Here is a 23,710-nt window from a genome sequence, read left to right on the forward strand (position 1 = left end):
CAGTATGTATTTGATGCTACAAGGCATTAGGTAATATACTAGTCTCTTGCCCATGTCATATAGCAACTGTTTTGAATTCTTCCCTACAACATTCTAATGACATAAGCTAACTGAGTGAATCAATAGGGCGTTTATTGCTCATTACAGAGGCCCAAAACCTAGCTAACACCTACGCATATGGAGAGTTCTTGCTCACAGAAGGTGGTGCAATAGGGAATCCTAGCTCCACAAAATAAAATCTCTTGGACCCACTCCACTCTCAGTTACACTAGTACAAATCTGCTGAAGTCAAGGAGACCTTAATGGTGCTGAAGCCGTATGAATGAGAGAATTACAATGCCTGACTAAGGAAATCACAGCTCTTAGTGCCTTGTGACAATTAGAATTCACTATATATCTATTTGCGACAGTGTGGTAACTGCATTATTCATGAGCTCAATGTTCTTCTGGGATTTAAAGAGCCCCCTGTCCCCCGCCAAGCTAGGATTTGGTGACACGAATGTGGACAGATGAGCATGATTTCTGCAGGGACCATAATGAGCAACGTGGTACAGTGGACTGAGCATTGGACTTTTTCCTGTTCTGTTCGGGTTCTTATGCTACTCCCATTATCATGGTCTCAGAGTGCCTGAGTTGGGGTCAGGAGTCCTGACTTCTGATTCTGGCTGTGCTGTGTGGCCTTGGGCAAGTCACTTCACTTCTCTATGCCTCAGATTTCCCATATGTAAAACAGGGATCTCCTCACAGAGGCATTATTAAGATTAATTAGTTGCAGTTTGTGAAGTGCTGTGTGAGTGCTTAGTTGTACTGTTATCTGGGTTTTAGATACCATAATGATAGGTACCTGGGAAATAAAGTGGCTGGATAATAATAGTCACTCTGTCTAAATCTGCATTCACATGAGGATATCAAGATTCTATTGGGAACAAGGTAATATTGTGAAAAAATTAAATTTTGGACCAAAATTTTCAATAATGGATGATGATTTGGGGGTGCTTTATTTTCTGAATGCTCAGTTTCAGACATCTTGGGCTTGATTTTCAGACATCCTTAGCACCTGCAGTCAACAGCAGGTACTCAGCACTCCTGAACATCATACTCATGGTTTCCTGAGTGGTGCTGGCACAAATTGGGGTAAAGAATCAAGAAGTCATAACAGGCCAACCAAATCTTAGTGCAGGAGCAAATCTGGGCCAGTTTGTTCAGCTATGGGCATTCACGGCTTGGAAAAACACAATCCTCAAATCATGTTAGAAAATTGAACTCGTAAACAGTTCAGTAACATGGTGCCATCATATATTAAAAATTATTGGCTTTGTGGTAAGTTTAGTACATTTGAATAATCACAAGATAATCACAAAGAGGATTTTCTAAGTGCGAGGTAGTTTTATCGTTTTGTCAGGCTATCTATGATGCCAGTCTGTGCTCTCAGTTATGCTGATGCAGCCGCATTGACTCCATTAGGGTTTGTACCAGTCTAACTAAGAGCAGAATTTGCTCTGAGGGTTTTAATTTTGTTTAACGGAGCAGGGACTCCTATTCAGTAATGCATGAGGAACTCTTTTGTGAAATATTTCACCCCCTTCCATCTTGCTCCCATTGTAGAGGGAAGACACCCCTCCTCCCCCCGCCTTGTAGAGGGAGACCCTTCTAAAAAAGATTCGAGGTAGCTGACTTAAAATCATAGAGGCAAATCCTTCAGGCCAAACTTTGAAAGGGGTCAGCTCTAGTAGGAAGTGTGGTCATTATTACAACTTAAAAAAAAAATTTAAACTAAATCTTTCATTGCTACATAATTAAATAATAAAACATAGCCCTTCTAGCTTCTTTGCGCTACATTTGTTTTGGCTTGTTTACAGACGCTAGAATAAATGTCGCATTTGTTCTCTCGGGCCTGGAAGGATTAGGTTTAAACAACGTGCACTGTGAGGTGGTAATGGAGCAAATTCCTTGCGTTTTTAGGCAGAAGGAAAGGACATGACAGTCTGTGTATTTTGCTGTCTGTCCTACATTCTCCTCCCCTACACAGTGGTCCATGAGAACTCTGAAAGGCATGCTTCATGCTACACACAGGGCCAGAGTGGGACAGTGCCAGATGAGGGAGCCACACAAAAACCTCACCCCTTGCGCTGCTGGGGAGGTGTTCGCCCCTGTTCCTCCCTCTGGGGAGCAAGACACCAGAGGGAGCAGGGAGGAGGCAGGATTCTGGCTTAGCCTCACCCTCTACACCAGTCCTTGTAGCTGGCACAGCAGAGGAGCTATATGCCCCAGGCTTGTGATCCACTTGTGCACACAAAAAAGCCCTGCAGTTGAGTGTGGTTGCTTGAGAAATAACCTCCCTGCAGCTCGTCCTGGAATCATGTAGCTCCCCCTCTACACAGGACTGTGGTGTAGATGCCGTAATCTAGCCCACAATGTTCTTCAGTAAAGAGAACTCTGAGCCAAGTCTGCTCACCTTACATGAAGTCCCATTAACTCCTCTGCAGAAAAGGGCTCTGGCAGATAATGTGTGGAGAGATCCTTGTGCCTGTGTGCAGCCCCACTGGAGTCAGTGAAGCTCTGAGCAGTCACAAGGCTCTGACCTCGCAAACCTGATTGCAACACCGGGGGCTAGGTGAGTGGGATGTGGCCCCAAACTAGCTACTGCACGGAGAAGTGAGTATTGAATCCTCCTTGGCCAGTAGGCATGAAAGCCAGGCAGGAAGTGGCATGGTGGGAACAAAACTCAGGAACATTTAGCAACCCTTCACCCAGGCACCAAAGCCATTGCCGGGGGTCTGTTAACCCTGCACATCCCAAGTGCCACTCCCCTTGTGGATTTCAAGAGGTGTTTTTAATTTTTAGTTGTCCCTCACTTACAAGGAATGCAGCATAATTACAGTTTTGGTGTGGCATAATTACCTTGCATTTCTCACCTCATTACATCTGACATGGCTGTGTTCATTTATAGGCTTATAGACTGACTGGTCTTGCTGCCGTGGTTTTATGAAATTGCTGTCAAGATGTGAGGTGTTTGCTGGTTTCATGGAAGCTTTGCCTGGTTTCAGGGTGGAAAGGAACTAGGGTCCATATTTAGTAACAACCTGGAACACCTGAGCAATGAGTAAGAGAAAATATAGCAACAAGTTTTACTCATATAAGCAAACTGTGGCTGGAGCCAAATCTTTTTTAATGTTTTGCATGTGAACAAGTTCAGAAGAATGACAGTAAGGCTCTCGCAGTATCATTATCCATCTGTCAGGGTCCCTGGCTTTTCATCCCCAGCTTTGTAGTTAAGCCATTGTAAATCATATGGGGCTGGAACCTGCTACCTGACAGAGGTTTGACAGCCCGTCTATAATTCTGTGTAAATACAGGTTGTCCGTGCTGGTGTGCCAGTTGGGGGGAGGGTAAAAGGTACTTTCCTTTCTCTTTGTGCACAGATTGGGAACAGTCCCAGCTCCTGTGCGCAGGATGTAGAGGGAGTCCGTAGCTCTAGCGTTGCCACAGTGCTAGACTTCCAAAAGTGGGAGGGATTTGGTGGGGGTGAGTCTTTGGTCTTGCCTTCCAATAATGCAGGATGTCATGCCAAGACTGGCTTTTCCTAGAGGACGTGGGTCGCAACTTTTCCATACTATGTGGTGGCCACTGCTGGGAAAAATGTGTTCCCATTAACCCTGGCTGCACCATAAGAATGGCCATACTGGGTAAGACCAATGGTCCATCTAGCCCAGTATCCTGTCTTCCGACAGACACCCATCCTGGCTAACAGCCATTGATGGATCTATCCTCCATGAATTTTTCAAGATCTTTTTTGAACCCTGTTATAGACTTGGCCTTCACAACATCCTCTGGCAAAGAGTTCCACAGGTTGACTGTGCGTTATGTGAAGATCCAGGCAAGAAGTTTTCATTGACCATTATGAACATAGCAAATGCCTCACCAATGGATGCTGACTCAGTAGCTCATTAGAAATAAATCTCTTACTTACCCATTCCACATTGCGTACCCAGGTACTCTCCTGTTCATCCTAATACATGAAAGTCTATTACAGCCCGAGCACCTGAGGGAGATGCAATATCTTCCACTCTTCTCTCACAACCAGTTGCTGCCCGCCCTTAATTATCCCACTATTTTGGAGTGTATATAGGTAAATGAATGAGTAATGACAGGAGTTAGCCTGAGCTGGCAAGAAGGACCTCCCATGAGATCCAAATGCATGACAGGTGGGAACAGCCTCCTCAATGAGTACTGTGCGAGAGGACGGCTTCAGTATTGGAGCGGCTCTTTGACAGGTGTGTGTGAACTAGTGAGGGTTTGCACTGCCATGGTAGGGCCAAGGAGGGTTGTGTCCTATAGGGAGTGTACTCGGTGTACACTCGGTGTACACAGGTGTAATCGGTATTTTCCTGTGGTTGTGGACAGAGCCATCCTTACCCATACACAAAGCACGCAGCTCGTAGGGCACCAGGAAATTTGGGGCACCAATTTCCTGGTGCCCTGCGCAGCTGCGTGCTGCTCCAGTCCCTGCTCCGCCTCTTCCCCAGGGGCCCCAGCCCAGGTCCGCCTCCGCCCCGCCCCTGGTCCACCCTGCCCCGCCTCTTCCCTGCCTCTTCCTGCCCCCACTCCACCCCTTCCCCAAAGCCTCCACCCCACCTCTTCCCGCCCCTGCTCCGCCCCGCCCCCACCCCTGCTGTGCCCAGCCCTGCCCCCACGCCCGAGGGGTGCAGCAGGGCTGTGCCTGCGCTCACCAGTGGCGGGAAGTGCAGTGACCTGGACCCAGCCGGTGAGTGCTGGGGAGTGGTTCCCCCCTGTTCCCCAAGCCAGCTCCGCTCCCCCCGGGGAGGCCTGGGGCCAGCCCCCCCCCCCCCACTACACATGGAGGCCTGCCCCCCCCATGGTGGGGTAGCCTAGGGCCCTAGAATAGCTAGGGGCAGCCCTGGTTGCGGATCTCGCGAGATATCTCGATAGACTTATGTGTCGTGCTGGGGAGGAGCTGATGGTCATGGTACATGTAGGTACCAGTGACATAGGGAAGGATAGGAGAGAGGTCCTGGAGGCCAAATTTAGGCTGCTAGTTAAGAGATTGAAGTCCAGGACCTCCATGGTGGCATTCTCTGAAATGCTTCCAGTTCCACACGCAGGGCCAGTTAGATGGGCAGAACTGCAGGGTCTCAATGCATGGATGAGACAATGGTGTAGGGAGGAGGGGTTTGATTTATTAGGAACTGGGGAAACTTTTGGGAAAGGGGAAGCCTATACAAGAAGGATCAGCTCCACCTAAACCAAAATGGAACCAGATTGCTGGCACTTAAAATTAAAAAGGTCACAGAGCAGTTTTTAAACTAAGGGCTGGGGGCAAGCTGACAGGTACGGAGGAGCACATGGTTTGGACAGAGACACCTGTTAGGAGAGGATCTATTAATGGAGATTCTCTGTGTCCTAGTAAGGAGGAAAGGATGGAAGATGATAAAATATGGGTAGGATCTGATGAGAAACAGTCAAATGAAAAGGAGTCCCATTCAATTACATCGTGTAATGGCAGACAGCTAAAAAGTGACAAGCTTTAATGGTGCTTATATACAAATGCTACAAGTCGAAATAATAAGATGGGTGAGCTAGAATGTCTTGTATTAAATGAGGATATTGATATAATAGGCTTCACAGAAACTTGTGTAATGAGGATAATCAGTGGGACACAGTAATACCAGGGTACAAAATACATTAGAAGGACAGAACAGATCATGCTGATGTGGGAGTATCACTATAGTGAAAGAAAGTGTAGAATCAAATGAAGTAAAATCTTAAATGAACCAAACTGTACCACAGAATCTCTATGGATAGTAATTCCATGCTCTGATAATAAGAATACAGCAGTAGGGATATATTACCGACCACCTGACCAGGATCGTGATAGTGACTGTGAAATGCTCAGGGAGTTTAGAGAGGCTATTAAAATAAAAAACTCAATAATAATGGGAGATTTCAACTATCCCCATATTGACTGGGTACACGTCACCTCAGGACGGGATGCAGAGAAAAAGTTTCTTGACACCTTAAATGACTGCTTCCTGGAGCAGCTAGTCCCGGAACCCACCGGAGGAGAGGCAATTCTTGATTTAGTCCTAAGTGGGGCACAGGATCTGGTCCAAGAGGTGCATATAGCTGGACCGCTTGGTAATAGTGACCATAAAATAATTAAATTTAACATCCCTGTGGTGGGGAAAACACCACAGCAGCCCAACACTGTAGCATTTAATTTCAGGAAGGGGGACTACACAAAAATGAGGAAGTTAGTTAAACAGAAATAAAAAGGTACAGCGCCAAAAGTGAAATCCCTGCAAGCTACATGAAAACTTTTAAAAGATACCATAATAGAGGCTGAACTTAAATGTATACCCCAAATTAAAAAACATAGAAAACCAAAAAAGTGCCACTGTGGCTATACAACAAATAAAAGAAGCAGTGAGAGGCAAAAAGTCATCCTTTAAAAAGTAGAAGTTAGGTCCTAGTGAGGAAAATAGGAGCATAAACTCTGGCAAATAGGTAGTAGTTGAAAGCAGCTATCAAATCCCCCCTCATTCTTCTCTTCTGCAGACTAAATACTCCCAGTTCCCTCAGCCTCTCCTCATAAATCATGTGCTCCAGACTCCTAATCGTTTTCTTTGCCCTCTGCTGGACTCTTTCCAATTTTTCCACATCCTTGTAGTGTGGGGCCCAAAGCTGGACACATTACTCCAGAGGAGGCCTCACCAGTGCTGAATAGAAGGGAATGATCAAGTCCCTCGATCTGCTGGCAATGCTCCTACTTATACAGCCCAAAATGCTGTTAGCCTTCTTGGCAATAAGGGCACACTCTTGACTCATATCCAGCTTCTCATCCACTGTAACCCATAGGTCCTTTTCTGCAGAACTGCTGCCTAGCCACTCGGTCCCTAGTCTGTAGCAGTGCATGAGAGTCTTCCGTCCTAAGTGCAGGACTCTGCACTTGTCCTTGTTGAACCTCATCAGATTTCTTTTGGCCCAATCTTCTAATTTGTCTAGGTCGCTCTGTATCCTATCCTTACCCTCCAGCATATCTACCACTCCTCCCAGTTTAGTGTCATCTGCATACTTGCTGAGGATGCAATCCACACCATCCTCCAGATCATTAATGAAGATATTGAACAAAACTGGCCCGAGGACCGACCCTTGGGACACTCTGCTTGATACCGGCTGCCAACTAGACATGGAGCCATTGATCACTACCCGTTGAGCCTGATGATCAAGCCAGCTTTCTATCCACCTTATAATCCATTCATCCAGCCCACACTTCTTTAACTTGCTGGCAAGAATACTGTGGGAGACCGTATCAAAAGCTTTGCTAATGTCAAGGAATAACACGTCCACTGCTTTCCCCTCATCCACAGAGCCAGTTATCTCATCATAGATGGCAATTAGGTTAGTCAGGCATGACTTGCCCTTGGTGAATCCATGCTGACTGTTCTTGATCACTTTCCTCTCTTCTAAGTGCTTCAAAATTGATTCCTTGAGGACCTGCTCCATGATTTTTCCAGGGACTGAGGTGAGGCTGACTCGCCTGTAGTTCCCCGGATCCTCCTTCTTCCCTTTTTTAAAGATGGGCACTACATTAGCTTTTTTCCAGTCATCTGGGATCTCCCCCGATTGCCATGAGTTTTCAAAGATAATGGCCAATGGCTCTGTAATCACACCTGCCAACTCCAAAGAAATCTACTAGAATTCTTTGAGGGGTCAAGAAGCATGTGGACAAGGGGGATCCAGTGGATATATTATACTTAGATTTTCAGAAAGCCTTTGACAAGGTCCCTCACCAAAGGCTCTTAAGCAAAGTAAGCTGTCATGGGATAAGAGGGAAGGTCTTCTCATGAATTGGTAACTGGTTAAAAGATAGGAAACAAAGGGTAGGAATAAAAAGGGGTAAATAGTGAGGTGGCAAAATTTGCAGATGATACAAAACTACTCAAGATAGTTAAGTCCCATGCAGACTGCGAGGAGCTACAAAAGGATCTCACAAACATAGGTGACTGGGCAACAAAATGGCAGATGAAATTCAATGTTGATAAATGCAAAAGTAATGCACATTGGAAAACATAATCCCAACTTTACATATAAAATGATAGGGTCTACATTAGCTGTTACCTCTCAAGAAAGAGACCTTGGAATCGTTATGGATAGTTCTCTGAAAACATCCACTCAGTGTGCAGCGGCAGTCAAAAACGTGAACAGAATGTTGGGAATCATTAAGAAAGGGGTAGATAATAAGACAGAAAATATCATATTGCCTCTATATACATCCATGGTACACCCACATCTTGAATAGTGCGTGCAGATGTGGTCGCCCCATCTCAAAAAAGATATATTGGAACTGGAAAAGGTTCAGAAAAGGGCAACAAAAATGATTAGGGGTATGGAACAGCTGCCATACGAGGAGAGATTAATAAAACTGGAACTTTTCAGCTTGGAAAAGAGATGACTGAGGTGGGATATGACTGAGGTCTATAAAATCATGACTGGTGTGGAGAAAATGAATAAGGAGGTGTTATTTACTCCTTCTCCTAACACAAGAACTAGGGCTCACCAAATGAAATTAATAGGCAGCAGGTTTAAAACAAACAAAAGGAAGTATTTTTTCACACAATGCACAGTCAGTCTGTGGAACTCTTTGCCAGAGGATGTTGTGAAGGCCAAGACTATAACAGGGTTCAAAAAGGAACTAGATAAGCTGTTAGCCAGGATGGGCAGGGAATAAGTACTGAAGGCAATACTTATTCTCTGTTTGCCAGAAACTGGGAAAGGGCGACAGGGGATGGATCACTTGATGATTACCTGTTCTGTTCGTTCCCTCTGGGGCACCTGGCATTGGCCACTGTTGGAAGACAGGATACTGGGCTAGAAGGACCTTTGGTCTGACCCAGTATGGCCGTTCTTATGTTCTTACGATTATAGAAAGTCAAAAGTCTGTTTTTGGTAGGGTTTCTGGTATGTTGTAGCTAGCATAGATTAGAGGTGAGTTTTATGACCATTAGATCATCTAGTCTGACTTGCTGTATAACACAGGACATATAATTTCATTCACTTACTCCTGTACTGCCCAACAACTTGTGTTTGACTAATGCATATCTTTCAGAAAGGCATCCAGTCTTGATTTGAAGACTTCAGGGGATGGAGAAACCACTGTGTACTGTTATGATAGGTATGGAAGACATCAAAACTGTATGTATTTATATCATTATTGAGCGAGAATTTGCCTTCAGTACTTATTCACATGTATTCATCACACAGGAGGTGATGGAGGGATGGTGGTGTCTGTGGGGGCTCTACATAGTTGTAAAGTGGCCTTAACATTTCTATTTTCCACGGGAGCTGAATAGCATCAAGATGTTGCTACAGAAGGAGAATGTGTGCTGCTGAAGGGGCCTGGAACCTAGCCCATTTCCTTGGGTCTTTCTGGTTGTATTGGTACCTCAGTGGAGTGTACAGGAATGAGCAATCCTGGTCTAGTGTTATAAAGGGCCTCATTCTCCTTTCCCTTATGCTGTTGCAGTTATATTAGGGTTTGTTTACAGGGGATACTCAGGAAAGTTTATCTGAATTAACTAAAGGTGTGAATTTAAAGTGGATTAGTTAAACTGCATTAAATCCCTGTGTGGATACTGTCATTCAGAATTAAAGTAGCCTTAATTCGGTTTAGTTTAATTCACTTCCAAGGTGTAAAACTGGATGATAATGAGGCGCACCCAATAGGAATTGCAGTACTGGGTCAGGCCCATGGTCCATCCTGTCTCCTACAGTGTCCAGCACCAGCAGCTTCAGAGAAAGCGCTGTTTGCTTCATTTTTTTTTTCATGCTGGTAAACATTGTTTACAAATGTAGGCAGCTTGGATGTGAGCGTAACTACTCTTCCTCAGGACAGTGCTGGGTTCCCTAGCCTCTCCCTTCTGCGTGTCATGGTTGAGGTGAATTGGGTAAGTGACCTCTCCACACATCACATACCATTTGGTATGCTCATAAACACACCCTCCCACACTCACCCCTACGCAATGCAACTCTTAGAGCAGCAGAACAAACAGAACAGGACAGGTATTTAACATGACTGTGCATTGTCATGTGCTAATTGTGTTCCTTTCTGACAAACTGATAAAGGAGTCCAGGATCCACCCCAGCACCAGCTGTTTGTTTTTCATCATTGGCTGACATATTATTTATACAGAAAGACTTGTGGCACCTTAGAGACTAACCAATTTATTTGAGCATAAGCTTTCGTGAGCTACAGCTCACTTCATCAGATGTCCGATGAAGTGAGCTGTAGCTCACGAAAGCTTATGCTCAAATAAATTGGTTAGTCTCTAAGGTGCCACAAGTACTCCTTTTCTTTTTGCGAATACAGACTAACACGGCTGTTACTCTGAAACCTGTATTTATACAGAGTGTCTTATAATTTCAGATTAAAAGGATCATTTATTTCACACTATGAACCTTTTCTTGTTGCTCACTGAAATGTTTTGGTATGAGTATCACCTCGTGGGTTCATATTTTCTTCATGTGTGTGATGGAGAAATCAGCCCTCCAAAGCTCACACTGACTGGGACCAAACAAACTCCTATTTGAAGAGATGGGTCAGATGAATGAGTCATTTAACCACACACACTGTTGATCCCCCGTTAGGTTACTCTTTGGTGTCCATTTGTATTGCAGAATAATTATAGATCCTGCAGTGTGTGTGATAAATAGAAGAAGGCACCTTGAGCCGAGAACGTGTGCATAAATGTAAACCAGATATGGGATTAGCTATTGATTGAATAGGAGGCTTTTGGATCTTCAAAGTCCTCCTGTAGCCACATCCATAATTTCCAAATGCTAGGGTGGGCAGAAGTGATAGTTGCAAAGATCTGATAGGAATCAGGAGATCCGTAGGTCGTGAACCATGTCTTGTGACCTCAAGGCAGATTATTTATTGTACTGTGTTTTATTTGGGACTTCCTTTGAAAAACACTGTATTGCCATCTCTCATGATTTTATCATTAGTCTCATGGTATTTGATCTCTTTTCTTAAAGCCTCATCTCCTGGAGTCATGTTATTTCACGAGACTCTCGGCTTTTATTTTTTAATGTAAGTTTTTGGCCACCATGGGTGTGGAGAAAAGCTTGAAAATGTGACTCCCTAAATGGCACAAAAACCAGAAGGCAAATAAAAAAAATTCTATATATTTTTAAATGGCATGTTTTTTAAGCCAATCTCATAAATTTTTGTGGCCTGACTCATGAATTTTGAATGCCGGGGCTTGGCAGTAGCATTGCAGCTACTGTAGCACTTGGAAGCATGCCTGCTAACAAGCTTTTGCCCATGAGTGTCAGTGAAGCCCATGCTCCACAACACTCATTGGCTGCCTTTTTCCCAATGAGTGTGCACAAAAAGGTCCTTGTACTTCTCAATATGCACATCGTAAATTGCTATAGGACCACTCTGCCTGAGAGAGACAACCTGTTGCTTTCTGTGTTCCTTTACAATAATTGGAAATGGCAGGACTGAAGCTCCTGGCAGCCCCCCAACAGAAGCTCAAGAGTATTGTAGCCGCTTCTCCATTGAAGATCCATATGTGTAGAATCTTCTCTTCACTGATAAATAGTGCATATTTATGGCATCTGGAGCTGGGCTCCGGCTGTGAGGTTTGAAGCTGCATCTGGCTCTGAATTTCCCCACTGGTCAGGGCTTTTCAGGTCCATGTCTAGTGACATCTTGCGGAAGAAGCCTCTGTACTTTTTTGTTACTATTGAGCTTTATCTGGGTGGGTGGTTATTTTATTAATAGATAGTGGAAGCTGGGTTATTTGTTGTTTTGCTAGGTTCGGACAATGAGGCCTTTTAAAAATGTTTGTCAGGTTTTTAGTTACATTTTGTGGGCTGCCCTGTGGCCTTTGTGCATAATACAAAAATATGGAGTTCTAAGAATTCCTCATTTTAATTCATTCTCACCTCTGACACCTTTAAATGGCTCCGGAGGTTGCAACTGAAATACATGAGATGCTTCACAGCTGGGGGGCTTTTTCTAGAGTGGACAGAGACTCACCTTGCTCTCCTAACTCACTTTGATGCATCTGAGAAGTTCCCCCAACTCTTGACCTTCTCCTCAGCTTTACAGGAAACCACTACAGCTTCTGTAGACCACCATTCCTGTTGACAATGCAGCATAGTTCTGCCTCAGGACCAGCCCTGGCCTAAAGTGTGGTTCTGCTCTGAAAAATGAGCACGGAAATAACATCCTGGGATTTCATGTTTATTGTCTCAGAGACTCCAGTGCCAATGTGCTTTTTTCCCTGTGATGGCCAGCCCTGCAAATTCAACCTGGAATCTGGGAGTCAAGCTGGGTCTTTATGTTTTGCACATCTTCATCCGTAGTAAAGATCCTACTTCTGTAGAGCAAATTCTACGCTCAGTTGCAGCTGTGCAACCCCACTGTCTCTCTTATCTTCATAGGCTCTGCTAGGCTAGCAGGAATGAAGGACCAGTAACAATTTCACTGAGTCATGGAAGATGGCAGATGTGGCTCTGCCTGCACATGGGGAGTTGGGTACGAAAGTGCCACGTTTTCACAACTAACCTGAGGAATCCCCTCCAATTAAGCCAGGGGATTCCACGGCCTGATGGAAAGCCCACTGAAGACAATGGGAATCTTTCTACTGATTTCAGTGGGCTTTGGATCAGTCTTGCAGAGCAGTACAAAGCAGCTGGAGCAGGGCTGAGGAACTGGGCCCACATCTCTTAAGAAACTAAGTATTGCTGGATTTAGCGGTGACTGTGTAAAACAGGTTTCTCTATATTTTAACATAGGATTTTGGTCTTGAATTCTATTACGTTCATTCAATAATGTAGTGTTACAGCCTTATCTTGCCTTAGGATTAAAATGTGGTTTTTTTGGTTTTCATTTTTTATGATAAAAGTGCGTAAATAAAGAAAAAAAGAAAGCAACACAGAAAACATATTATCCTCTTCTAAGAATACTACCTAGCTATTATACAGCGCTTTCCGTCAGTAGATCTCAAAGTGCTTTACAAAGGGGTCAGTAGCATTATCCCCATTTTGCAGATGGGGAAACAGAGGCTCTGAGAGGTAAAGTGACTTGCTCAAGGTCACCCAACAGGCCAAGTTGATCACTGTGGGTGCTTCACTGATACCAGTGGTGAAGTGGAGTGGGAACAGCCCAGAATGCCACTCTGGTGCTATTTTAGAAGGTTGCCAAAGTAGCAGCCCACACACACTGCACGGAGGACGCCATTTTGCAGAGGACGATGCTCCACCCCGGCCATTCTGGTAGCCTTGAGATGTAGGACTATCCCACTGCTGATATCCATGTGCGCTGGGTGGGGATGGTGCATGCTCATGCATGTCTTTAAGAACACAGGATTTTTCCAAAAGCTGCAAGCAGGGTCATTCTTCCCTGAGCAGCACTTTACCGTTGGCGATGTTGGAATGTCAGTAGTGAATCTGGGGGACCCAGCCTGCCCCTTGCTCCCCTGGCTCATGAAGCTGTATGCTGGCCACCTCGACCACACCAGAGACAGATTGAACTACTGGGTCAGCAGGGGCAGGATGAAGGATCACTGACGGTGTTTACTGACTAAATTAGATCTCAGTGAGAGGCATTTATTTCTTCAGTAGGTGAGAGATCCCTAGATATATTGCTTATAAAATGCCTTTGGGAATCCTGCATGGAGTGGTTTAAAAAAAAAAGAGGATAAACTAACTAAAACTAAACTCCATATTCCTCAAATGAAAAGTGGGTAAACTCTGTTTACCCTTGACTATCCTACTGCTTGGAATAAAAGACATTATTAGAGTGTTTAGGAATCTTCTGTATTGGTTCAGTTGTGCCTTGCTTGGATCTGAGGGTCACTCCCACCCAGAAGACTAATGGAGTCGGAACGCAGATGGCAGCTTTGGGGTTTCATTCTCAGTGGCTAATGGGGTTCTCCCTGCACTACACCCACAAAGCCAATTTATCCAAATATTCCTAAAAGAACAGCCAAGCACCCAGTTCTGCAATTGATAGGGCACATTTTCAGCAGTCAGCCCATGCTTATCAGTTGCAACAGTGCAGCCCATGTCATTAGGACACAGGGAATGTGTTTGTCCATACATGTTTGTGAGAAGTATTGAGTGTTCCTGGTAATTGCTTTGAAATGTATTGCAGCATAATTTTTTCATTAACTTTAATATGCATCACCTGTCGCTTTCACCCGTCTGTCTCGCTTATCTCCTCAAACAAGTGTATCAACAGCTGGATAGCAGGGCAGGGGCATGTTTGCATATTAACCCTGAAATGTCTCTTAAAGGAATGATGCACCACAAGATAATCAGAATATTTTACCTAGCCACACGCCTGAGAATACTCTTAGATTTGGAAGTACTTGCAATATGGATGGTGATGATGAGAGTAATTAATAAGAATAATATAACAGTTCAAGCAAATTCTCTTAATCCTGGCTATTCAGGGAGTGTAGTCTAATGGTTAGAGCGGGGGACTGTGAGTCAAATAAAATGTTGATTCTAGGTTTGTTTTTGGGTGTGGGTGTGGGTGTGTTTGTTTTTGTTTTGCCAGGCCTAGGCAAGGAGGACAATTTTTATTGGTCCTCTCAGTCCCTGCTCACTCACACAAGAAACATTCACTAACCATCTTGTTGGACCTGATATTTTTGTGCAGTAGACAGTGTGATAGACTAGGCCTTGGCTTTAGACGTAAACAAAGTTGTGCATGAATACCCCATTTGCTGACATTCTGTGGTGCGACGAGTGGGTTGATGCAAAGTAATCAGTGCATTGCATAGCTTTGCCCCGGACTCCCTATGACCTTGAGCACCCTTGCAGAAGCTCAACTTAACGATCAGTGAAATGGGAATGGCATTCTTACTTGGCTCATGTAGGTGCTGTGAGGATTAAATAAATTAAAGCCCATGAACCTTTTTTAGATCCTCAGACGAAAGGCACTATAGCAATGCAAATTAGTATTACTGGCAAGCACTGCAGGCTCTTTATCGTATGTGCGAATACTACGATAGCTGGTAACAGACATGAATAATATATTTGCCACTCAAATTAATAATTACAGATACACCATGAGATCTGAAAACACTTTTCTTCTTTACATTTTAAATACTGTGTTGCATTATGCCCTTCGTATCATGCACACTATATGCTAATAACAACTTAGCATCTCTATTATTATGGTATTTAATATTAATGTAGTGGTAGGGCCCAGAGGCACCATCATTGATGGGAGGATTTCAAAGGTGAGCATTATTATTCCATTTTACAGATGGGAAGACAGAGGCACAGAGAGGTTATGGGATTTGCGTGCAAGTCTGTGGCAGGGCCCAGCATAGAACTCAAGTGTACAGACTCTCAGCCTCTTTCTCTAAGCACTGGAAAATACTGCCTCTTCAAAACCACTGAACACCCATTTGAACGTTAACGCTGCATCACAATCGATTCACAAGCAAGAGTTTTGCCAGGCAACGTTTTTCTCCCCGTTCCCCCCCCTCCCTGCACGGGCAAGGTGCAGCGGGACTTCAGAGAGGTTCTCAAATTAAAGTGAGTAACCACCTAAGAAAGCAACTCTTGGCTATGTCTAGCATTCATAGAAGAAGATCACTCACTGGGAATGTGGGACTCCATTCAGAAGGCTGATTATTGGAAATCATAGATCCTTGGGTCCTTTTGTACATCCACAGGACCTACACATCCATTATCAATATATTCCTCAGGCCAGTGAGTAACAACTACAGACAAAAGTAAAGGATGGGCGGCTGTGAACAAAATGTACCCGAATTTCTTTCTCAACAGAACGTAGCTCTTCTTAAGTTATAGTTTCTTCTAAGACCATAACTCTGTTCATTGTGGGGCTGGTAATAGGGGCGTCCGTTATTTGAACAGTCAAGTAATTTTTATAGTGTCTCTCAATATAAAACTGTCTGATGGCAAGGCAGTCTTCTTCCTTTTCCATAAAAAGAACGGGAGTACTTGTGGCACCTTAGAGACTAACAAATTTATTTGAGCATTAGCTTTCGTGAGCTACAGCTCATTTCATCGGATGTAGCTCACGAAAGCTTATGCTCAAATAAATTTGTTAGTCTTTAAGGTGCCACAAGTACTCCTTTTCTTTTTGCAGATACAGACTAACACAGCTGCTACTCTGAAACCTTCCTTTTCCATTATATCCTTGAAAAATAGCATGGAAGTGCAGGGAAAGAGCTGCCCAATTTACCCATAGAAAGGAAAGAAGGTATCCAGAGAAGTCTTCAAAGGGAAGGGCAGAGTCTAACACATCTTACTGCACATAACTCAGAACAGGGCCAGTTCTAATGTGTTCGTGCCTTGGGCAAATAATTGCCATAGATGGAGAACCTGCTTTGTTGACTCCCACATCCCTAAGTAAACAAGATAGGTTCTCCATCAGATCCCATCTGTGAGTCCCACCCATCTCTTTCACTTGCCCCTTGCAACTTCCTGCTGTCCCAGTTTCCTTTGCAATGCCTTAGCCTCCCCACCTCTTTTCTCTAGGCTTAGGACATGTTCTTCTGATGACGGTCAGCCTCGTCCAGTAGCTTGCACTCTGGAGATAGGCTCCCATAGCAAGGGTCTTTTGCTCTGGTAGGTTGTTCCAAATGAAACTCTGCCCTGACTTACTTGTCTTTAAGCATAGTGCCCTGAGCAGTTGCCTGTGTGATCTGTGCCTAAAGCACAATGACTGAGCATGGAGTTCTGGCCCCCTGGTGCAACAGTCATGTTTAAATATTGTGTGTCAGTCAGTTTATACCAGTGTGCATGCTCCTAGAGAGTCAGTGCATATTTTAAACATAACACTGCTGACCAAATCATCTGCAAAAGAACTAATATTTCCATTCACACTCAAAGCCAAAGCTGCAAATCATCCCAGAATCCATGGCTGTTATCAGGTTTGGACTCTTAAGGTGTGACTGATCCTGAAGTAGATATGGCTTTATGTTGCTTGTTTAGGTTGCTACAGTGGCTCCAGTTTCCTTGCTACAAAGTAGAACTGTTGATTAATCGCCATTAAGTCACGTGATTAACTAAAAAAAAAATTAATCGTGATTTATCGCAGTTTTAATCGCACTGTTAAACATTAATGGAATACCAATTGAAATTTATTAAATATTTTGGATGTTTTTCAACATTTTCAAATATATTTATTTCAATTACAACACAGAATGAAAAGTGTACAGTGCTCACTTCATATTTATTTTTATTATAAATATTTGCACTGTAAAAATAAAAGAAATAGTATTTTTCAATTCACTTAATACAAGTACTGTAGTGCAGTCTCTTTATCATGAAAGTTGAATTTGCAAATGTAGAGTTATAACAGTACAAAAAATAATGGCATTCAAAAATAAAATGATGTAAAACTTTAGAGCCTACAAGTCCACTCAGTCCTACTTCTTGTTCAGCCAATCGGTAAGAGAAACAAGTTTGGTTACAATTTGAAGGAGATACTGCTGCCTGCTTCTTATTTACAATGTCACCTGAAAGTGAGAACAGACGTTTGCATGGCACTTTTGTAGCCGGCATTGCAAGGTAATTGCATGCCAGATATGCCAAACATTCATATGCGCCTTCATGCTTTGGCCACCATTCCAGAAGATATGCTTCCATGCTGATGATGCTTGTTAAAAAAATAATGCGTTAATTAAATTTCTGACTGAACTCCTTGGGAGAGCATAGTATGTCTCCTGCTCTGTGTTTTACCTACATTCTACCATATATTTCATGTAGTAGTCTCAGATGATGACCCAGCATGTTGTTCATTTTAAGAACACTTTCACTGCAGATTTGAGAAAACGTAAAGAAGGTACCAATGTGAAATTTCTAAAGATAGCTATAGCACTTGACCCAAGGTTTAAGAATCTGAAGTGTCTTCCAAAATCTGAGAGGGACAGGGTGTAGAGCATGCTTTCAAAAGTCTTAAAAGAGCAACACTCCAATGCGGAAACTACAGAACCCGAACCACCAAAAAAGAAAGTCAACCTTCTGCTGGTGGCATCTGACGCAAATAATGAAAGTGAACATGCATCAGTCTGCACTGCTTTGGATCGTTATCGAGCAGAACCCGTCATTAGCATGGACGCATGTCCCCTGGAGTGGTGGTTGAAGCATGAAGGGACATATGAATCTGTAGCGCATCTGCCACATAAATATCTTGCAACGCCAGCTACAACAGTGTCATGCGAACACCTGTTCTCATTTTCAGATGACATTGTAAACAAGAAGTGGGCAGCATTATCTCCTGCAAATGTAACCAGCCTTGTTTGTCTGAGCTATTGGCTGAACAAGAAGTAGGACTGAGTGGACTTGTAGGCTCTAAAATTTTATATCATTTTATTTTTGAATGCAGTTATTTTTTGTACAAAACTCTACATTTGTAAGTTCAACTTTCATGATAAAGAGACTGCACTACAGTACTTGTATTAAGTGAATTGAAAAATACTATTTCTTTTATTTTTACAGTGCAAATATTTATAATAAAAATAAATATAAAGTGAGCACTGTACACTTTGTAGTGTGTTGTAATTGAAAGAAATATATATGAAAATGGGGAAAACATCCAAAAATATTTATATAAATTGTATTCTATTAATGTTTAACAATGCGATTAAAACTGCGATTAATCATGATTGATTTTTTTAATCGCTTGACAGCCCTACTAAAAAGTAATTCAGATGTATTCATCAATTATGCCTAAAAGCAGTAACATGAAGTGAATGGAGTATATCAAAATGAAATATAATGACAGTGCCTGTGGACATTATGCATCGATGTAAAATAACCACAATGCTACAAAAAGCTTTTATTCCAATGCTCTGGTTACTTTGCATCAACTCACCTATGCACCAGAGAAAGTCAGCAAATGGGGTATTCACGTGCAGCTTTGTTTATGTATAAAACCAAGGTCTAGTCTACCATCGGCAAAGAATCCTAAAAGCAGAATTGGAAAAGCGGCTAAGAATTTTGGGCTATTACAGAAATGTGCAGGGCTGGGTAGTGGGGGTGGGGTGGGGGTGGGGGTGGGAATTGTTAAAGTAAAACAGAGAGGAAATCAGAAGACTAATGCTGATAATTAGAGAGACAAGATGGCTGAAACAATATATTTTATTGGACCAACTTTTGTTGGTGAGAGAGACAAAGCTGTCGAGCTTACGCAGACCTGAAGAAGAGCTGTGTGTGTCTCGAAAGCTTGTTCTTCTCACCGACAGAAGGTGGTCCAACAAAAGCTATGACCTCACCCACTTGTCTCTCTAATATCCTGAGACCAACATGGCTACAACAACAGTGCATACAATGCTGCCAATTGTTACTTTTATTACAGTAGCATGTAGTGACTTCATCTGAGTTCAGGATCCCATTGTGCCAGATTGTAAAGGAACAACCCTGTACTGAAGAACTTACTGTCTAAATAGCCAAGCAAGAGAAGGTATTATTATCCCATTTTACAGATGTGAAACTGTCACCCAAAGAGCTAAGTGACTTACCCAAGGTCACACTGGGTGTCTGTGTAGATCCTGAGTCCCAGTCCAGTGCATTAGGCACAAAATCGTTTTTCTTTGCCTAAAACCCAGCTAGCCTAGCACTGTAGTAAGTTTAGATAACTAGGCCAGACTTTTTTCAGTGACAGTTTATTAAGTAAGCACACAGGATTTTCAATATTTATATTAATATCTTAGGGAATTAGTTTGCCTTTGCCCCGCTCCCCCAGCAAACCTGTCTACCTCGCCAGCAGATTTTGTCCACTGGCTCATTGAGTTACAGAGAGGGTCAGTGAGTGACTGTTAGCCCTCCATGTAAGTACACAGAGCTTTCATTTGCATGCCTTTCTGGGGTTTGTGTTCAGATGTCAAACATTTTCCTTAGCATGTTGGTCATTACTTCCCCAGTAGTGTACAACTGCACTTGCATTGCAGCAGCATGTTGCATCTTACCTCCCTGGCAGTGAACAATCACAACTGCATTTTTCAGATTAAAATGTATTCATTATCCTTTCTCTAGAAAGGTACAAGCTTTTCATTTTTCTCCTAATTTGTTTCCAGTCATATTAGAGTGCTGACCCATTTCCAAGACTCTTTGATCTTTTTCATAGGATCATGCACGGAGTGACTGAGTAAACATCCCTCAGAGACTTAAGTTCATTAGAATCTTAATAACACTCTTACCCATGGAAGCCTTAATAGGTATCCAGGCTGATTAGGCCATCCAGAATAATCCCTTGTGGACACAACACTAATATTACAAATATAATGGTGAGCCAGGGATCTTCATTGGAGGTCACATGTTAAGGGAAGATGCCTGCAAGAAAGATCCTCCTAATTTGCATGGTGTAGTTAGCTTCCTGAAAGTGGTGTCTTTTCAGGACTACACAGGAAGAGCAAGGTATGCTACTATGCCCTGGTCTACACTAGGACTTTAAGTCGAATTTAGCAGCGTTAAATCGATGTAAACCTGCACCCGTCCACATGATGAAGCCCTTTATTTCAACTTAAAGGGCTCTTAAAATCGATTTCCTTATTCCACCCCTGACAAGTGGATTAGCGCTTAAATCGGCCTTGCCAGGTCGAATTTGGGGTACTGTGGACACAATTCGATGGTATTGGCCTCTGGGAGCTATCCCAGAGTGCTCCATTGTGACCGCTCTGGACAGCACTCTCAACTCAGATGCACTGGCCAGGTAGACAGGAAAAGAACCGCGAACTTTTGAATCTCATTTCCTGTTTGGCCAGCGTGGCAAGCTGCAGGTGACCATGCAGAGCTCATCAGCAGAGGTGACCATGCTGGAGTCCTAGAATAGCAAAAGAGCTCCAGCATGGACTGAACGGGAGGTACGGGATCTGATCGCTGTATGGGGAGAGGAATCCGTGCTATCAGAACTCCGTTCCAGTTTTTGAAATGCCAAAACCTTTGTCAAAATCTCCCAGGGCATGAAGGACAGAGGCCACAACAGGGACCCGAAGCAGTGCCGCAGGAAACTTAAGGAGCTGAGGCAAGTTACCAAAAAACCAGAGAGGCGAACGGCCGCTCCGGGTCAGAGCCCCAAACATGCCGCTTCTATGATGAGCTGCATGCCATTTTAGGGTGTTCAGCCACCACTACCCCAGCCGTGTTGTTTGACTCCTTCAATGGAGATGGAGGCAACACGGAAGCAGGTTTTGGGGACGAAGAAGAAGATTATGATGATGAGGTTGTAGATAGCTCACAGCAAGCAAGCAGAGAAACCGGTTTTCCCGACAGCCTGGAACTGTTTCTCACCCTGGACCTGGAGCCAGTACCCCCCAAACCCACCCAAGGCTGCCTCCTGGACCTGGCAGGCGGAGAAGGGACCTCCGGTGAGTGTACCTTTTAAAATACTATACATGGTTTAAAAGCAAGCATGTGAAAGGATTAATTTGCCCTGGCATTCGCGGCTCTCCTGGATGTACTCCCAAAGCCTTTGCAAAAGCTTTCTGGGGAGGGCAGCCTTATTGCGTCCTTCATGGTAGGACACTTTACCACTCCAGGCCAGTGACACGTACTCGGGAATCATTGTACAACAAAGCATTGCAGTGTATGTTTGCTGGCGTTCAAACAACATCCGTTCTTTATCTCTCTGCGTTATCCTCAGGAGAGTGAGATATCATTCATGGTCACCTGGTTGGAATAGGGTGCTTTTCTTCAGGGGACACTCAGAGGTGCCCGTTCCTGCTGGGCTGTTTGCCTGTGGCTGAACAGAAATGTTCCCCGCTGTTAGCCACGGGGAGGGGGGAGGGTTGAAGGGGTAGCCACACGGTGGGGGGAGGCAAAATGCGACCTTGTAACGAAAGCACATGTGCTATGTATGTAATGTTAACAGCAAGGTTTACCCTGAAAGAGTGTAGCCACTGTTTTATAAAATGTGTCTTTTTAAATACCACTGTCCCTTTTTTTTTCTCCACCAGCTGCATGTGTTTCAATGATTACAGGATCTTCTCCTTCCCAGAGGCTAGCACAGATAAGAAGGTGAAAAAAACACACTTGTGATGAAATGTTCTCTGAGCTCATGCTGTCCTCCCACACTGACAGAGCGCAGACGAATGCGTGGAGGCAAATAATGTCAGAGTGCAGGAAAGCACAAAATGACCGGGAGGAGAGGTGGCAGGCTGAAGAGAGTAAGTGGCGGACTGAAGACAGGGCTGAAGCTCACATGTGGCGGCAGCATGATGAGAGGAGGCAGGATTCAATGCTGAGGCTGCTGGAGGATCAAACCAGTATGCTCCAGTGTATGGTTGAGCTGCAGCAAAGGCAGCTGGAGCACAGACTGCCACTATAGCCCCTGTGTAACCAACCGCCCTCCTCCCCAAGTTCCATAGCCTCCACACCCAGACGCCCAAGAACGCGGTGGGGGGGCCTCCGGCCAACCAGCCACTCCACCACAGAGGATTGCCCAAAAAACAGAAGGCTGGCATTCAATAAATTTTAAAGTTGTAAACTTTTGAAGTGTTGTGTGGCATTTTCCTTCCCTCCTCCACCAGCCCTCCTGGGCTACCTTGGTAGTCATCCCCCTATTTGTGTGATGAATGAATAAAGAATGCATGAATGTGAAGCAACAATGACTTTATTGCCTCTGCAAGCGGTGATCGAAGGGAGGAGGGGAGGGTGGTTAGCTTACAGAGAAGTAGAGTGAACCAAGGTGCGGGGGGTTTCATCAAGGAGAAACAAACAGAACTTTCACACTGTAGCCTGGCCAGTCATGAAACTGGTTTTCAAAGCTTCTCTGATGTGTACCGTGCCCTCCTGTGCTCTTCTAACTGCCCTGGTGTCTGGCTGCGCGTAACCAGCAGCCAGGCGATTTGCCTCAACCTCCCACCCCGCCATAAATGTCTCCCCCTTACTCTCACAGATATTGTGGAGCGCACAGCAAGCAGTAATAACAGTGGGAATATTGGTTTCGCTGAGGTCTAAGCGAGTCACTAAACTGCGCCAGCGCGCCTTTAAACGTCCAAATGCACATTCTACCACCATTCTGCACTTGCTCAGCCTGTAGTTGAACAGCTCCTGACTACTGTCCAGGCTGCCTGTGTACGGCTTCATGAGCCATGGCATTAAGGGGTAGGCTGGGTCCCCAAGGATAACTATAGGCATTTCAACATCCCCAACAGTTATTTTCTGGTCTGGGAATAAAGTCCCTTCCTGCAGCTTTTGAAACAGACCAGAGTTCCTGAAGATGCGAGCGTCATGTACCTTTCCCAGCCATCCCATTGATGTTGGTGAAATGTCTCTTGTGATCCACCAGAGCTTGCAGCACTATTGAAAAGTATCCCTTGCGGTTTATGTACTCGTCGGCTTGGTGCTCCGGTGCCAAGATAGGGATATGGGTTCCGTCTATGGCCCCACCACAGTTAGGGAATCCCATTGCAGCAAAGCCATCTACTATGACCTGCACATTTCCCAGGGTCACTACCCTTGATATCAGCAGATCTTTGATTGCGTGGGCCACTTGCATCACAGCAGCCCCCACAGTAGATTTGCCCACTCCAAATTGATTCCCAACTGACAGGTAGCTGTCCGGCATTGCAAGCTTCCACAGGGCTATCGCCACTCACTTCTCAACTGTGAGGGCTGCTCTCATCTTGGTATTCATGCGCTTCAGGGCAGGGGAAAGCAAGTCACAAAGTTCCATGAAAGTGCCCTTACG

At 44.2% G+C, this 23,710-nt stretch overlaps 1 protein-coding gene across 2 annotated transcripts in view; it reads left to right on the forward strand.

Moving 5' to 3' along the window:
• The window catches only part of LOC140909666 (uncharacterized), a 62,518-nt gene that overhangs the window by 7,494 nt on the left and 31,314 nt on the right, over positions 1-23,710 (forward strand). The window contains exon 2 of one of the 2 annotated variants that reach the window (XM_073339496.1): positions 9,128-9,193. The exons of the other annotated variant lie outside the window; for it this stretch is intronic. The gene's annotated coding sequence lies outside the window, so the exon portion shown is untranslated. The remainder of the gene's footprint in view (positions 1-9,127; positions 9,194-23,710) is intronic. 2 annotated transcript variants of the gene reach the window in all.

The sequence above is a fragment of the Lepidochelys kempii genome, chromosome 3 (assembly GCF_965140265.1).
Source record: "Lepidochelys kempii isolate rLepKem1 chromosome 3, rLepKem1.hap2, whole genome shotgun sequence".
NCBI classification, from domain to species: domain Eukaryota; kingdom Metazoa; phylum Chordata; order Testudines; family Cheloniidae; genus Lepidochelys; species Lepidochelys kempii.